Genomic DNA, 6,062 nt, shown 5'->3' on the forward strand with positions numbered 1-6,062 from the left:
TATATATTATAGAGTAAAAGAATACCGTTAAGCAAGCCCTTACATAATGAATCTAATTATAATTTAGAGGAACTAATTTCAAAGCTTTGACAAAAGCATGTCTTGAAGTCAACCCCACTTTTTATAATTGTATTCAAACAATACTACAAAAACAACAACAGCAAACTCTTTTTCCAACTAATACTTTTTTCTCTTGATTGTCTTACTTTCATTTAATTATAATAGATTAAGATCTTTTTATACAACATGCTAAGTTTTTTTAGGTCTACCTCTATTTTCTTATACTAAGAATCAAATCTAAAATATCTGCTCTTAACAAATGTTGGCATCAATTTTTGATATTAGGAGTGTAGAATGTCGACTTGCATGGCTCAAGATGGTTTACGGTTAGTCCATAGCGTCCAGTAGCTCAAGGCACCCACCCGAGATCTTATGGCAATTGTTCAGGTCAAGTAGCTAGGTTTGGTGGCGATTCAGCCCTACCTGGGAAAATTCCCTCCAGAGGTCCATCCCGGATTTTCAAAAAACTGCTTTTACTTTCCTGCATTGCCTTCGTGCTGGATTTTTAATGGGTTGCATAACATGAATCTCTCCCAAGTCATAATTAATAAGATCTCAGGATCTAATAGTTAACTGGATCATATTTATGTCTCAAGGAGAAGCACCTGTGTTTCTTCAACCCGACTAACCTAGTATAAATTTTTACTTAGGTGGTTGTCTAGCGTGCTTAGGTCGTTAGAAGACTCCCTGACCCAGACGGGGTGCAAGTCTCTTTGTTGAGAGCATTTCCAACTTTATAGTTGAACCTCCCCATTCTCCTCTTTCCAGTTGCATCATTGCTATTTCAGCAATCATAAGTCTCACCTCTTGGAGCTCTGTCTGACAGTTATATGATAGAGTTTCGTTCATTTGACTTTAGGGCTACCTAGGTACCCATAGACTGCTGGTCGGGGATCTCTGGACTTATTGGGTTGACTAACTTCACAATCAGATTGACTTAGGACCCTAGTGGCTTGGGATGACGGGTTTGTAGTTCCCCGATTTAGCCACCTCTACTTATTAGAGACTACTCCTTTTCTTTGACTACCCACTTTGAGTCCCGTCGCTCATTTTACCTTCATTGATATAATCTTGACGATCCCATTATCGTTGAGCTGTCGCCCGTCTAAGATGCGACTATTTGTCATCTGTCCTTATGACCCGTATGTGCTTTGACCTATCGAGATATCGTCAGGATAATCTGGTTGTTTCGTAGGTTTTGTATGCTGGTGAGTTTGTTACCCATGTGTGGTCGTGAGAGACTCACTCTCTGCCCTGTTATTTAGCAAAAGCTTTGAAAACATCAAAGCACTCCTATGTGAAATAACAAAATATTTTGATAGCCATGTGTTAGTTGTCACTATTAATGTAAGCAAAACTCATTTGGATCAAGAGTATTCTTGGGCAACCCTCAAGATGTAATTAACCAAGTGAGATACGTCTCATAGGGAGCACTTTAGACCCCAAAACAGACAAACACACATGAATATCTAATTGTGGGTAATCTACGAAGGTATTCGTTTGTGGACATTGATCCAATGTGCTTTCGCTTGATCTTAATTGAGTGGACATACTTGACTTAGGGTCTGTTTGGGGCAGCTTATTTGATGCGCTGACATTTTGAAAACACACTTAACTTGTTTGGTTAAATTACGTTTTGACAGCCTATGCGTTTTGAAAACGCTAAAAACTATGTTTTCACACCGCATCTATGTAGGTGTTGTGGCAGCTTTCTGGCTGCGGTTTGACTTTTCAAAAAAAATAAAAATTTGTAATAGACACCGCACCTAGCTTATCAACAGATTATTTTTAATAAGCTTATTAACATATTATTCAATAAGCTGCAGCTGCCCCAAACAGACCCTTATTCTTTCGAGATTTATCACATGTAGGCTCTACACGTTTTCTTTCTCTTGTATGTCGTCTTTGTCATATGTCAATCTTTTTTGGCTCCTTTCTCTCTTGATCATTAACGAAATTTGGAAGTGAGACTTATTCGAAAAATGAAAGTATACAACGATGGACAAACTGATGAGTTCTTCAAAAATAAAAAAAGAGAAATTAACAAAGAAATGGTGGTCAATTTATAGAATGCATAACTACTGCATGAATCTGGACAACTTCATCAGGTGGCCCAGAGTGAGTCACATGATTGTATATAGTTTTATGAGCATTTGAATGCCTTAATGATGTTGAAATTAATTGATATTAAACTCGTTGGAATCATCTTGTAGGGACGGCCGATTTGGCCATGAACTTGCTCGAGATAGAAATCATTTGATCACTCTAAGTAAGACAAAAAAATTTCTCTTCATGCTTTAAATGCATGATATGTGCTCACTTTGACTCATATCAGGCTATTTTCTATATAGTTTGGTTTGTCGGATTGAAACACTTTGCTTGATCATGTTCGTATTTCCAAATTAAGTCTCAGAAGTTTCTAGTCTAAATATAAGTCGAGAGTCGCACAAATTATTACGATTTTTTAGAAACATATCACGTAATAAAATCAACTTTTTCTTTATAGTTTATGCAATTTCATAATTTTGCCCATCTTAAAAATATTTTTTTGTCCCACACTTGAAAAAAAGTTGAACATTCCTGATTTTGCATCGACTAAAAAAACAAACTTAATTTCACACCAGAGTAAAAGAAGACCGTAAAGCAAGCCCACATGAATCCAATCATAATTTAGAGAACTAAATTCAAAGGGTTGACCAAACTGACTTGAAGTCAACCCGCCTCTTTTCATTGTATTTAAACAATGCCGACCAAATATTGAATTTAGATCAATAAAAATGAACATTGTTCGAGAAGTTCATATTTATTTCGGGTTTTTCTATTGCATGGCACGAATTCAATGATCCTTATTCAATTTTTAGGTTTTTCTGTGTATACCCCAAAATTTTTATATATTTGCATATATGAAGTATTATCATTTTAACATTTAAAAAGTGAAATAAAATTTTCATGCATGAATAAGATGATATATATATTATCTCATTTTTTTTAAAATAAAAAATAACAAAAAAGTGAAAAATAATATGTAATTGATAAAGAAAATTTACATGTTCTATACCTAAAAATGTTCTACATGAATCTTGAGATAATATAACGTTATAGATAACAAGATAGATGACGAAAATGAGTCAAAAATCGGTTATGAAGACTAGAATGCATCATAAATAACTGCAACTCCCCTTCAAAGCAGGGATCATAAAAAAGACATTATAAAGACACGTAGCTCCTTTATTAAAACATGACATTAATAAAAAGATAATAATAACCTTCGACTCTCCCATTAAAGTAGGGGCAATCTGATAAGTTTATATTTGATTTATCTTTCGTACATAAATATAGAGCCCATAACATGCAAAAAGAGAACTCTTCTCACCATACCTTTCTCATTGAGTAAGAACTCTCTTCCCTTCTTCAAATAACCATTATTTTTAATATATAAAATGGGTCAAAGAGCCGAAAAATATCCCAGTTCATCACTACCGGGTAAGTCGATGCATATTATTTTATTTCTTTTTCCTTTCTCAGTTGCTTTTTTTCTATCTGAAAATCCCTTGTACATGTCTCATTGAACAATGTATTCACATGTCCAACACCTAAACTATTTTACATATACGAAATGGGCTTTTCAGGGCACAAGAACAGGAACAATCTAAGATTGGTGAAGTGCTGTTTGGTAAGAAACAGCGAATCGTACCTATTAATTTTTTTTGTGGAGCGTGTGTAGGGGATCCGGCACGTGGGAAAGGAAGCACTTTGTCCATAATCCTCTTTTGGCCCCCTATTTTTCTATATATATATTTTAATATTTTTATTTTTAATTTTAGTGGGTCATGTGCGGCGATAAGACCATTTTATTTTTAATTGTACCTTCGACTTTTATATGCAAAGAGTATCGCTTTGTATGTTCCGGAATCCGAAATATCAAATGCATTAACACCTAACATTATAAAGTTGAACTAAGAAATAGGAGAATAAGCCATGAGAGAAAAAAATCATTTTTTTAGAGAAAAAAGGGAGACAAAAAGAGTTGTGTTCTCTTTTACAATAATTTTTTCTTTATTTATAGAAAAGTTATTCATATATTTAAAAATTAGCCATTTATTACATATATGTCCCAAGAGATTTATGATTTTTATATTGTTGTATTTATATAGTTTTGACATCATAATTAATATTATCTCTACCAGAACTGTTCTCTTTAGCAATTGTAGAATGACATCCTTATCGACGTAATAAGTGTTCGAGAGAAATCAACGTTGGTGAGTTCAGTTTCACATTGGGTTGTCATCCTAAAAAAAGGAGAATGACACGAACTTGGTCCCTTTTGCCAATCGAGTTTCGGAGGAGAGCTATCAAACTTAACTTGGTGATTGAGCTGGTGAAAGAGATTCCGTTGGATTAAATGGATGGTTGGTATGGTTGTTCTGATTGGTCAAAAACATTAGCTTGATAGGACAAATTCAGACACATTAATCTGTAAGTTTGATCGGACAACTTGACTAACGAACCCTGACTATTCTTCTTGAAACACTATATGGTTCCAAAACATATACTCGATCAAGTAGCATTTTGTTATACGATATAACTTTAAATTCATATCTTAGGGATCAAAACATTGATTGGAAACAAAATGAAGTATCTTGAACTATTGGATTCATGCGCCCTTTCTGCCTAACAACGAAAAATAAAATAAGATAAATCATAATCTCATTTATTTCTTCAATTATAAGCATCCTTCGATGGAGCGAAGTACAAAAAAAATAAATTATCAGATTAATACGATTTGGTTGTCATGATTCAATTACTGACATAAACTTTAAAAAAAAGTGGGATTTTGATTTTACTTTTAATTTAAAAATTATCACTTTTGATAGATTTTAAGAGTGCTTCTAAAATTTAAATTTCCTTTTAAAAATTTAAATTACACCTAATTCAAAATTATCAAAACTTAATCTCACCAAACAAACCCTACACAACAATGGTGAAAGAATTTTTTGGGCATCATTCCATTATTGTTTTTGGGTTGGAGAAGATCAACTTATTAGGTTTGGGTCAATATCATAGCTGCAATAAAATTTTCAAGTTCTGAACTTTTTTTCTCGTTTGGATTGAGAAGCCACAGATTCCACAACGAGTGTGTAAGTCTTCGTCTGGACTTTCTTACCTTCTTCGGCTTGTTTTCATTTTATTAAAGAAGAAGAATATAGAAGTTGAGCGAACCAGTTTTGAATTTATGATCCCTTTGATGGTTGAAATGTGATATTTTGATCTTCAAACGGCTGATCTGATTGGTCAAATCAGCAAATTTCTTTGCTCATTCTTATCCTTCCACAGTTCCCCCATCTCTCTCTCTCCTCTATCTCGTTGTGTGTGCTCTGTATACAGTGATGGGTATATATTATAATGTAGGAGCATTTACGTACATAACCCCAATACTTATGTATTTACATATCTCAAATCAAAACATTCTCGCTTGCATGCATGTCACTCAAATATTTACGCCCTTTTTGGGGCAGCTATAACTGTGAAACTGCTGCATAAAAAATTATAATAAACTTTTTTTTGTCAAAGTCAGACTACAGCTTTCTGATAGTCATCACACTTAACCAAATAAGATTGCAAAACTTAACTTCCTACAATAAGTTTTTTGAAAAGTCATGTAAAACTCAATTTTATCAAATACACTGTTACCCCAAAACGCTCCCCTAATCTCACATAAAAAAATCTCACAATTACTTTGTTTTTCAAAGTGAAATACAACATAAGGTTATAAGTGAAAATATCAACTTTGGGTACTAGATGTGTAAGTACATAAGAATTGAGTGGTATGCCCATAAGTTTTCCTATAATGTATAGAATATTAATTTGTTCAAGGAAGAAGTATATTATTAAGAATGAATGTTATTTTATCTTATATATAATTTTGCTGAATATAATATAACTCAAGGCTGCAAAATGATTCAAGAGATTTGATATTTACTTATGGCTCACAAGAGTATTTT

The sequence above is a fragment of the Phalaenopsis equestris genome, unplaced genomic scaffold (assembly GCF_001263595.1).
Source record: "Phalaenopsis equestris unplaced genomic scaffold, ASM126359v1 Scaffold000251, whole genome shotgun sequence".
NCBI lineage: Eukaryota > Viridiplantae > Streptophyta > Magnoliopsida > Asparagales > Orchidaceae > Phalaenopsis > Phalaenopsis equestris.